Source organism: Corylus avellana, unplaced genomic scaffold, assembly GCF_965113065.1.
Source record: "Corylus avellana unplaced genomic scaffold, dhCorAvel1.hap1.2 HAP1_SCAFFOLD_23, whole genome shotgun sequence".
Classification (NCBI taxonomy): domain Eukaryota; kingdom Viridiplantae; phylum Streptophyta; class Magnoliopsida; order Fagales; family Betulaceae; genus Corylus; species Corylus avellana.
Window position 1 is genome coordinate 35,001 of NW_028290478.1, and position 12,500 is coordinate 47,500.

A 12,500-nucleotide genomic window follows, 5' to 3' on the forward strand; every position below is an offset into this window, starting at 1 on the left:
AGAAACGAAACAGAGAAACGGCGGTTGTCGCTCAATGAATTCACTCCGCGCAAGCCTTCCTTCACTTTTTGGTTCGAGGACCCGTTGGTCAAAGGAAAATGGAAACAGTGGAAATTATGAAAACTAAAATGAGTTAGAGTTCCTTCGAACCGTGTCATTCTCGAAGTATGGCACAACACTCTGTCGAAAACACGAGGCGGGAGTGCGTCGAAGCATGAATTGACCTAGCGACGTGAACCTTGGGTGAGGTGCACTAGCGAGCGACTTCCTTCCCCAATAATGCCGCTATCATGCGCGAAGCGAAGCTTGATAGGAGCCCGAGCTAAGAGAATAGAGCAAACTCGACGTCACAAAACCATGGATAGATCGCTCAAGGGAGCAACTCGAGATAGATGCAAGATTCTTTTTCCTACCCTTCACTTAGAAGGAAAAGTCCATTTTTCAGCACGCACTAATTCCTACGTTTTGTCGGTCGAATAGCCTTCTTGTGTGACCTTCAAAGCCTGATTAATGCGCCTTAAAGCCCTTTTGTGCTTCGCGTCGAGCCTTGTTGAGTTTCGCTATTATAAGGGGATGATGTATGGTACCACTCAATGCCAGCCCAAAGCGCGCTTTAGCGCTTGCTCGCCAAAGCATGAACCGATCCAGCTGTAACGTCAACTACAGCAGTGGAGGCACGGTAAGCAAATTCTCCCGACATTGGGTCAAGATACGAAACTTCAAAGACTTGGTTCTGGTTTTATACCCTCCGACCTTCTTCGGAATTGAGCTCCGACTTTCCTTGCCCATCCCTTTCGAATGATTCAGTGTAATTTATTGTCACACTCTCTCTAGACCCAACCACGACCCCCTGTCCTTAGCGGACCATCATGGCTTGGCCTAACCTTTGGCTCTGATACCACTTGTCACGGCGCTAAGTCCTTCAAGCCCACAAACCGCGGCACCCTGCTAACGGTCCGCTGTAGCAGAGTAAGCTGAAAAAGCCCTTTCTATGTTATTAGTAAAGCCTAAGGAGCAATCAAACTACTGCGCGTTAGAACAAGCAACGGACGAGCGCTAACTTAGAAAGCCGTTGCGCGTTAGCGCATCCGTTTTCTTGCTTTCTGAATTTCTTCTTTGAGCAAAGATAGGGATGGATGCCATTTTTTCAGAGAGAGAGGTCTGTTCCATACATGCCACGGGGCTTGTTCCAAGATTGTGTAAATTGCTTCCAACTCATTGAATTTGAAAAAGAAAAATCCATTCTCGGTGGAGAGAACATCCTTCAAGCCAAGACTGCCCCAAAGTTTATGGGCAGTAGCATTAACAGCAGAGTAGGGTGGCCTGGAGCCAACAAAATACCCAACAAGGGTGGTCTGCCAATCCAACCGACCCTCAACCGAGACCCCCACAGGGGGTTTTACCTTAATTCTTCCGTTTTCCACAACCGGTTGAAAATAACTCAAGTTAAGGAGGGAGTCAGAAGAATTACCTTGAATGGGATTCAAAGAGGAGGGACCTTCCACCCCACGCACGGCTCCAGCGTAGCTAGCTGGTTTGTTTGTTGAAGGGGGGGCTGCATGTGCGTTGTGCGGGCACAAGGAGGGAGGAGCAGCAGCCTTTGAAGTCAAAATAGATAGGCCAATAAGTGAATCTGTGGAAGAAGGCTGCTGGGGCTCACACGGGCAGTTTTGAAGTCCAGGCAGTTGGGTCTTAAGTGAGGATCCAGAGGAGAGCCCAGGCCCATTGACAGATAGAGAAAGCCCACCCGAAGTGCAAGGCCCAATATCAGACTGTGAGAGGCTGATTGAGTCTGCGGGATTCAGCGGATTAGAGGTGAAACTCTGCCCAAGATTGTCAGGAAAGGACGTGACGTGACCGCACATAGAGCCTTCACACTCCTCAGATGGCGGTTGAGCTGCACGCGCTTCAGGACGTGGTGTTGGGGAGCCGCTTCCAGGAGGAGGACCTCCAGGCCGGGGAGACCCCCGACCATGACTGCGGCCCCTGCCACCTCTACCAATGGGACCGAAACCCCCTCGAGAGCGAAAACCAGCAAGAGGGCCTTTGGAGTCCCCTTTGAAAATACCAGAAGAACCTTCTCCGTGGCTGTTTTGGCAGGAGGCCTCACCCCGAACACTAGCAAGAAGGGAAGCATTTGTCTTCTTTAAAGCTGCGATCTCTGAGAGGAGGTCTTCGGTGGAGTGCATACTGGCATCCTCTGCAGGCTCACGAGGCAGAGACACCTCACTTGAGGAAGCAACAGGTAGCGAAGACTCCATGGACGCACAGGACAAAGGAGGAGATGAAGCAGACAGGGCACCGTCCAGGTCAATGAAGAGCTGGCCAGAGTCGACGATCGTCGTGGGGGAGGCCAGAGATGTACCCACGGTGGAACGAGAGGACATCTGTGGGCTCGGGAGAGCCACAGTCGAGAGGAGAGCAAAGCAGAGCACGAAGAGACAAAACCAGAGGAGAAAGAGAGGGGGAAACGAGGGTCAGGGGGAGAAGAGGGGGAAACGAGGGTCAGGGGGAGAAGAGGGAGGTGGAGGGGGGCGGAGAGCGGGGGAGGAAGACTTACATGCTGTCGTCGACACACGCTCCAACATCAGTCAAGACGATATCGTCCACGTATAAGAGGAGAATAAGGCAACCACGTGAGTCACGTCGGATGAACATAGAGGAGTCTGCCCAACTGCACCGAAAGCCGGACTGCAAAAGGAAGTTGCTGAAGGGGTTCACCTTATCGACGCTCTTGGGGCTTGCTTGAGCTTAAGCTTGAGTGTCTATAAAGATAAAGATAAAGCTTTGTGAAGTTTACAAACATGGTTTGGGAATCGAGGATCCTGAAAACCAGGCGGCTGACGCATGAAAAGCGTCTCAGAAAGGGTACCCTGAAGAAATGCGTTCTTGACGTCAAGTTGACGGATCGGCCAAGAACGAGTAACGGCAACGGCGAGGATCGTTCGAATGGTAGTGGGCTTCACGACTGGGCTAAATGTATCATCAAAGTCCTCTCCAGCCTTGCAGATGAAAGCCCTTCGCTACGAGCTTTATAGCGAAAGATTGAGCCGTCAGACTTCTCCTTAACCTTGAACACCCATTTACAACCAATGATGTTCATGGATGGAGAAGAAGGAAGAAGAGACCACGTGCCGTTCTTTAGGAGAGCATTTAATTCGTCGTCCATGGCAGCACGCCTGTGAGGATGCTTTACAGCTTCCGTGTAAAAAAAAAAAGAAGGTTAGCGGTGAGCATCATCGGCGACGTGACTGAGATGGGCACTCGGAAGTGGGTTGCGAGTGCAAAGGAAAAGCTTCGGTCGTCGAGTGCCATCCATAGAGCGAGTGATCGTCGGATGACGAGAAAGAACAGACGGCTGAGAGGCACGGTGAGTGGAGGGAGCACCATCAGAAGGTGAGTCCTCCAAAGGTTGCGAAGAACTCTGACCTGGCGAAGCAGCAGTTGGTGGGGTAGAAGATGACAGCGTCGAGTCAGGTGCACATCGTGACGGCAATGACGATGGCGATGACGGCGTCAAAGAGGAGGACAACGGTGGCGTCGTTGATAGAGGTGGTAGAGAGGTGGATGCAGGCGCCATACAAGTACGCTCTGAAAGAGTCGGGGCCGGGAAGGTTGGGCGAAGTGGGACTCGAGTGCGGGACCCCAAGTACCGTAACAGGGGGCACGGCTCTGGGTGCCGCGACTGGCACTGGAGAGTGATCGACCCTTGAGAGCGGCAGCGAGTTAGAACTGGAGGAGAGAGGTTGCCGTGCCGGAGAAAGAGATGGCGAACTAGATAAGGAGACCGATGGAGCATTAGTAAGGATCCCGGGGTCAAGCCAAACGCTATGAAGGTTGGCGAGATTGTGATGAGAAGCCCTTTACGACTATACGACTATAAAGGCTTACCATCTGCAAAAGGAAATAGTGATTCGTCAAAAACGACATTACGGGATATGTAAACTCCTCCAGACGAGGGATCAAGGCAGCGGTACCCCTTGTGCTGACTACTGTATCCCAAAAATACACACATTGGACAGATTTTTGATCAAACTTTCGAGGTGAATAGCACCGGATAGCACGCACAACCGAAGACCCGCAAAAACGTGTAATCCGCCATATATAACCTCAAAAGGAGACTTATTAGAGAGAGTCTTGGAGGGCAGCCGATTCATGAGAAAGACAGCAGTCATAAAAGCATCCATCCACAAATACTCAGGACAGTTACTGTGAAATAATAAAGCCAAACCAGATTCCACAATGTGTCGGTGTTTCCTTTCCGCAACTCCATTCTGCGGAGGAGTATGTGGACAAGAAAATCTGTGCGTAATACCACTTTGTTCAAGTAACAACTCAAACGGAGAATACCTATATTCCCCTCCTCCATCACTCTGAAAATAAGAGATTTGACAACCAAAGACATTCTCAACCATAGCTTTTCATTTCACAAAGCAACCATAAGCATCAGATTCTCGAGCAAGAGGATATTTCCAGGTAAAGCGAGAATAATCATCCACAAAACTGATGTAATATCTATAACCAGTCACAGATGGAACCGGAGACGGTCCCCAAATATCCGAATGAACCAGGTAAAAAGGACTAGGTGAAACTCGAGCGGAGCGACCAAAAGCAAGTCTCCTACTTTTGCTAAACTGACAACTAGAACAGATTCGGTTTAACATCACCAGAAAATTTGAAAGCATCAACAGTCTTCAAAAAAGAAAGAGTTATTTTCCTTCGTAAACTTAGCCACAGATAATCCATTTTTCTGGATTGCAGGAACATAAAGGACATCCTCTAAAATGAAAGCTTTATCAGGAAAGGGTGAAGGTTGAGGAGTTACCAACGTGAGTGATGTTACAATTACCAACAACCACCTGAGCATGCCCCTGATATTCTTAAGCCTGTGAGAGAACGCTGGGATCGGCAGAGGGTCCGAAGGAGAGTTGGTTCGTGGCACCAGTATCAGGATACCACTGAGGATCGTACCCAGATGAAAGATGCATCGCAGCAAAGGCTGGTCGTAGATCAGGTGTCTGTCGGAGCCGGTGGGGCATAGCGTAGATTGCAGTTCACAGCGGAGTTACCATATTTATGGTAGATCTGACATGGAGGACGCGAATCACCAGTTGGAGGAGCACCAAGGACGCCATGTCCAGGCGAGTGAGATACCCGTCCACGGCCACGTGGGCCGTTATTACCGCCATGCCCACGGTTATTGCCGTCATTCGGACGGTTACCGCCCGAAGTCCTGGACTCCTGATCTACGAGCAACCTCGATCCCGAGCCGAAAGGAAAGCCGTTGTTTGGGATTGGTCGTGAGTAGCACCATGGAGGCGACTGAGGTCTTGTTCCTGACTTAGTAGCATGGATCGTAATCCATCAAATGTAGGAGGATTATCACGTGTAGTAATCGACGTGATGAACGATTCATAGTCGTGACCGAGTCCACCCAAGGCATAGAGGACAAGATCGGGGTCAGACACGGGTTGATTAATGGCCGAAAGAGAATCAGCCAGGGACTTTATCGTTTGAAGATAGTCCTGTACGGACATTGACCCTTTCTTAATTAAGGCTTTGAAGTTGGTGCATCACCCGAGCTTGTGACTGTTGGGCAAATGCATTTTCAAGAGAGGCCCAGACTTCGCGTGATGTCTTTAGGCCAAGAACTTGTGACATAATCCCTTCGGTAAGGGTAGCATTAATCCTTAGTTGGATTAATTGATCTCTCTGGAACCATTGAAGGTACGCAGGGTTAGGGAGACTTCGTCAGAAGTCTCTTTGTCAACGATGGTCTGAGAAGGAGCAGAAATAGAACCATCGACATAGCCCAGTAATCCATGCATGGCTATTAAGAACGGGGAGAAACTTCTTTTTCCAAAGAAGGTAATTTGTACGATCTAGTTTGATGTTAAGAAGATGAGGGGAGGAGAGCGTGATAGGTGGTGATATACGAGTCACGAGTAAGAGGAGGTGGTAACGGTCGATGGATGTTCATAGAAGTTTGGAAAAATCTCTTTGATCTTTAGCTATAGGTCTCGTAGACTGTGCTTGCTATGGATGTTCAATGAACAATGTTCTCCAGCACATGCACCGTAACATGAAAACGGCCAAGGACATTGACCTTAACTTGAAAGAAATGTTTGGTGAGCAGCTCCTTTATTAGTAAGGTTGCTAGGCAAAACCTACTTAGGAGTCTCTTCAATACTAAGATGCCCGAAGGTTCTTCCCTTCAAGAACATGTTCTTAATATGGGTATATCTATCAGTTAGAAGCCATGGGTAGTGACCTAGATGCAGACACCCAGATTGAGGCGATCTTGAATTCTCTCCCAAAATCGATAGTGTGGTAAACTTTTTTACAATGAAAAAACAGCAGTGGACCCTTAGTGAGCTGATGTTTCAGCTCCAGGCAGCTGAGGAGAGGATGAAGATTGGGAAGGGAGTTCAGTATGTCCAGGTGGTAGAGCGTTCGGGCAAGCCGAAAGGCAAGTCCAAGAAGAACAAATCCAAGAAAGCCAAACCTGGTCCTAGTGCACCTAGAGGAGTCCAGAAGCCCAAACCCCAAGACAAGCGTTCTTCTGGCAACACTGCTTCTTTTGGGGCAAACCCGGCCACTTCAAGAGAGAGGGACTGCAGGCTCTTCAAAGCCTCTCTCCAAATGAAGAAATCTGAGGGTAACGTCTCTTCTCTCTTCATCATTGAATCTAACCTAATTTCTGGCCCTGAGAACTCCTGGTGTATTGACTCTGGGGCTTCGGTCCATGTCTCTAATTCTTTGCAGGGGTTCAAGGGGTTCAGGAAGCTAAGTGAGGGAGACGTAAGCCTTTACATGGGGAACGAAGCTCGCGCGAGGGTCGTAGGAGTAGGACTTTGTGTTATTTCCTTAAGAGTCTGGTCATTCCATCGAGTTGCATGATACTCTTTTTGCTCCGGAGATTCGGAGTTATTCAAAATTTAAGTTTTGGTTATACTTTTTTATTTGTTGTTAATAAAGTCACCCTCCGCTTTAAGAAATCTCCTTTGGTATCTGTTTCTCTTTTGAATGGCTTGTACATATTGCATGTTTCTGCTTCTACTTTTGATGCTCATTCTCTAGCCCTTTTAGATGCAGACCCATCTGCCACATCGGCGGACTCTACAACTAAGAGAAAGCGTGAGCCAATAAACCCCAGCCTTCAGTGGCACTTAAGGTTAGGGCATATTGGTGTGGATAGGATTAACAGGTTGGTGAAGGATGGTCCTCTTAATGATTTATAAATGGAACCCTTCCCCACCTGTGAACCCTGTCTACAGGGTAAGATGACGAAAAAGCCCTTTCCTAAGGCGAACAGGTCCACTGAGTTACTTGCCATCATCCATTCCGATCTTTGTGGGCCATTCAATGTCAGAACCTTGGATGGTTATGAGTACTTCATGACTTTCATTGATGACTATTCGAGGCCGGGTCAGACTCAAGCCAAAGAAGTTTGTATTTGAGCTGTTGTTTAGCTCTATAGTCTAACGAAGGAGTATAGAGGTAGATCCAGATCAAGTCAAAGCCATTTCTAATGTTGATTCTTTGCGATGGAGAAAGAAGTCTTTTTGGCCTCCCTCACCTCTAGATCCTTAACTATCTTTCTCCATGAAGTGAGGCCAATATATCTGACCAATCATCAAGCTCAGTACGACTAGCATAAGTACGACTATGGGTTTGGTCGGTAGGGCGTGGTTGGTTCCGAGCTACGGGCAAGACTGGCGTAGGCATAACTTTCGCTTTACATCTATGCCAGAGCAAGGATGGTCGTAGATCATTGCATTTTTTGAGTGAAAGGGGTTCCAGGGTGAAAGGTGAAAATGGGAGTCAGTATCCGTTCAAGCACAAATTGAAGCAGTTACAGATCCCTTATAGCAATTAATGGGTGACCCAGGCCCAGTATCAGATACTACAGTTGATCCATCAAAAGCACTCGTGAGAGCACGATAGCAGAAAGACTAGGCCCATAGCTATACTATCGCCTACTAAATTCCCTCTGTTGTCAGTGGGCCGCCACTTCCCAATATGTTGGGGAATCTAAGTGAAGATATCGCCCAGGACGACGCCTTTTTAGACGGCGGCGATTTGTTTGGTCTTTCCCTTGATAGTCCGCAGACTTCAATCCCTGTGAACCTAGTTAAAAAAACTGGCGCTGCCGGGGTTCCAGACTCAGGCGAGGTAGGAATTTAGTTAAATCTTAGCTGGTAGTGATGATTTCTCCTCCTCGTTTAGGATTACTGAATTCCCCTTTTTGTCTCGGAACAGGTAGGAGATCCAGATTTAGATGACAGAGTGCCGGTTGGCTCTTTTATCTTAGCACTGAGACCATCTGCGAGAAAGTCACTTCCTGACGCTTCCGGGAAGAAGAATGGTTCTCTTCCAGTGACCAGATTAGATCCAGTATCACCGACCACTTCTTCAGACGTAGTTCTTCTTGATACTTCCAAGAACGACGTAGAGATGTCTGTATCCAAGAACCTCCAAGTCCCACTTCAGCAGGTTAGAAGTCTTGTCCTTATCAGGTCAAGACAAGACTTGTCTACTTGGTCTGATTTTCCCTTAATACTTGAATAAGGCAATCAGGGTTCTTTGACTGGTGATGCCGTGGCTAGCAAATCTATAGTGCTGGGTTAGATGCTTGGCTCCAGTCTTTAGAGATTTTTGAATAAGATGGGTAATTTTTTGATTAGCAGCCTCCGAGAGTGTGCTCTAGTAGAACTTTCGGATATGTCTACAGTTGCCGATGAGATCTTTTTTGAGTCACTGGGCTTTGATCCGTCGCCATTCTCTAAGCAGAGTCGTGCTTTGTTCATTGCAAGTGTTGAGTTTGAGGCAAACGGAAGAAGTTCGATCCGGATGTGATCTTGGAGAAGAAGAACGTCATCGTGGCAGAGGTAGTAGCTCAAGCTAAAGAACTTGAGAAGACATTGGAGGAAAAGAGGAACTTGCTTGATGCATGCCACGCTGTACGCAAGGATCTGAAGACCGCCCACTCATCTTTGCAGGAGCAGATCATTGAGTTGGAAAGGAAGCTGTCGGGTTTGCGGAACTAAGCTTCATCTCTTATGGAAAAGCTGGAGGAGTGTAATGACAAAGAGTCCGAGCTAGAGTCGCAGATGGAATCTGCTGCATAGGACATAGAAAGCTTGTCGATGAGGGTCGTTCTTGCCGAGCATGAGTGTGAACGTGCAGCAGCTATTTCTTCCCTTTATGTTTATAGGGAGAAGATTCTTGGGCTGCAAAAGTCCGTTGAGCTTGATAAGTTTGATAAAGAGTGGGGCTTTGAGCTTTCTTGCTTTGTCTGCTTTTGATCCTTGGACATCTTCATAGTTTTGATTTTACTTTATTTATGTCCATAGTTGGATTGGACATACCTATAAACTTGGTTTGATTTATTGGTTTGGAACTCTTATATATGCATGAATACCATGGTTTGATTTTACACTCTTGCTTAGGAGTTCTTCCAACCCCTGGCAAGAGAATTCTAAACATTATCTTTATTACATTCTTTAACCCTAGTTTCAACAAGACCGCACAGGGAAACATGATGTTCAGAAATCAACTTCCTAACTTCCCCCTGTTTAAGCGGATCATTCAAACCCCTTATATTCCAGCAAGCAAAATACATCGCTGACAAAAGAGAAGGGGAATACCACCAAAAGAACTACCTCTTCCTCCCCCGCGAGGGAGGAGAAAGATTCTTATTCTTGCCCTTCCTAGGGTTCAGGGGAGGGCCTAGCTTTTCCACAGAATCAGCAGCTATACGTCCCAAAGGATTAGGATCTGGGGAGGCTGTCAGCGGTTCAGAGCTGTCCTGGCCGAGACGGAGAGATGAGGGGGGAGAGCACTGACCAGCAGGGAGAGGGGAGTCCTCAAAACTACCACCGGGGTTCACAAAAGAGGGCTGGTCCAGATCGACCGAGCCTTCACCCCCTGATGAAGGAGGGGGAAGGGGCTCGGCCAAGACCTGGGGGGGATCAGAATTAGCTCCTTCCAGAAGCTGAGGAACCCTCTGTTCCTGGAGCCACAGGGCCTGGCACCACCTCTTTACCTTTCCTACGTTTCCTGACCTCAGTCCATTCGCCCTCGGAATTAGCCTTATCCGGAGCAGGACAAACCTGGCTGCTCAACTTAGGACAAGCTGAGTTAGAATGGCCAAAGACACAACAAGAGGAGCAACGGGCAGGAGTCCATTCCAGTTCAGCAAAAATGGTGATCCACTCACCATTATCACACTGCAAGTCAAATTCATCCACAAAATCGGAAGAGGCATCAATTTCCACACAAACCCGAGCAAAACTAATTCTGTTTTTTGCTGCTGTCAAAGCATCCGTATCCAAGGGTCTACCTACTGCACTTGCGACATAACTCAGACCATTAGGAGTCCAGTATTCAAGTGGCACACCAAAGAATTTCACCCCAACAAGCAACGGCTTTCTAGCAGCTCAATCCGTTGCTTGTTCTAACGCGCCCTTACTAATACTAATAAAGCTTTTCAGCCCCTACTCCCAATAAGTTGCTTGTTTTTGAGATATTTGTTTTTTCAGAATTGAGTCCAAAGACTCTTTGAATGGAGCAGTTTCCAGCCCATCTTCATCTTGAAAGCTTTAGATACATCTTGAAAGTTCTAACGTCAAGACCCCCTTCTGTTTTTGGAGAAGATATTTGTTTCCATGAAATCCAATGCTTCCTGTGGTCATCGGTTTTATCAGCCCAGAGAAAGTTGGACATCAAAGAGTTTCTAGTCTTCATGACTCCCTTTGGAAGAGAACAAGCTGCCAGTATGTGAACAGGAATAGAAGATAAGACATGTTTAACAAGTATAAATCTTCCTGCAGGTGTGAGTAATCTTCCAACCCAGCCTTCTATTTTCTTTCGAAACTAAGGGTTCGAAATAGTTTCTTTTTAACTTTCCAGAATACAAAGGAGCACCCAGGTAAGTGATTTGGAATCCTTTTGCAGAGATACCCGAAGTGTTTTGCATCACAATCTTCCTAGCTGCAGTTGTTTTCCTTGAGAGAAAGAGAGCACTCTTAGACTTGTTAATGCGCTGACCTGATGAAGCATCATACTTGTGAAGAAAGCCAAATAGGTTCGAGATAGATCTCTTTGAACCATTGCAGAAAACAAGAGTCTCGTCCGCATATAACAAATGAGTTCTGAAGAGAGATGATCTTCCACATTTGTAAAATCCCACAAGTCCTTCTTTTTGGAAGAGATAAGATAAACCCCTGCTAAGTGCTTCCTCCGCTATAATGAAGAGGCTAGGGTTCCAAACCTTGACGAAGTCCTCTTGAGCTTTTAAAGAAAGCATAAGATGATCCATTGACCAATACAGAAAAGTGTTTTTTTTTTACTTTTTATGAGATCAATGAAAGTGTTTGAGAAACCAAACTAACCCATGACTGCAAACAGGAAATCCCATTCAAGACGATCGTATGCCTTCATCATATAAAGTTTGAAGATGATATTGCCTCCATACGTGTGCCTATCAATTTCTCTCACAAGTTCATGAGCTATGGTTATGTTATCAGATATTAAACGATCTTTAACAAACGCACCTTGCTCTTTAGAGATTATGAGAGGAAGAAGTCGACTCAGCCTGTTGGATAGGATCTTCGTGATCACCTTGTAACTAAAGTTACAAAGACTGATTGGCCTGAAATCTGAAAAAGGTGGCTGGAGATTCCTTTTTCGGAATAAGGGCAATTGCTGTTGCATTGATCGATCTAGGGATGATACCACCATGAAAGAAATACAGAACAGCCGCAATAAAATCATTTTTGATGATGCCCCATGCAATCCGGTAGAAGGTGCCAGAAAATCCATCAGGTCCTGGAGAGCTATGAGGATCTGCAAGAGAACAGCATCTTTGATTTCTTCTTCCGTTGGAGGTGAACTTAGCATCTCATTATCCTAAATAGTAACAAGGCTTGGGATGTCTTGTAAGATGCTATTATCAATGGAGTGGGTTTCAGAAGAGAAAACTGACTCAAAAAACTTCCAACCAGCATCTCCAATTGTGCATCTTGGTCTTCGACCCATGTTCCATCTTCTAGCTGGATTTTCCTGATCATGTGTCTTCTATGATTATCTTTTTCCTGGAGCCACTGAACTCTTGATTTCTGTTTCCAGAAAGTTTCCTCCATGCAAAGCAATCTGTCCAAATCTTCTCGAGCAGCAGTTAAAGAATTGAAGGTAGACTGGTCGATCATATATATTCTTGAGTCGTCTCTCACCCGGCTGAAAAACTACAGGGCAGCAATCAAACTGCTGCAGTAGTTTTCTTGCTGCATCCGTTTGATTGCTAGGCAGAACACAGAAAGTTCCAATGAAAGAAAGGGAATCCGATATTAAACATATTTTTTTATAAAAAAATACAAAAATAAAAGCAATCTGAAGAAAAAAAGAACCAAGACGAGAATACGGGAAATGCGCAATAAGAAAAAAAGATTGAACATGTGAGAGGATCCGAACGAATTCTGCTTTCATTTCCTTTTCTT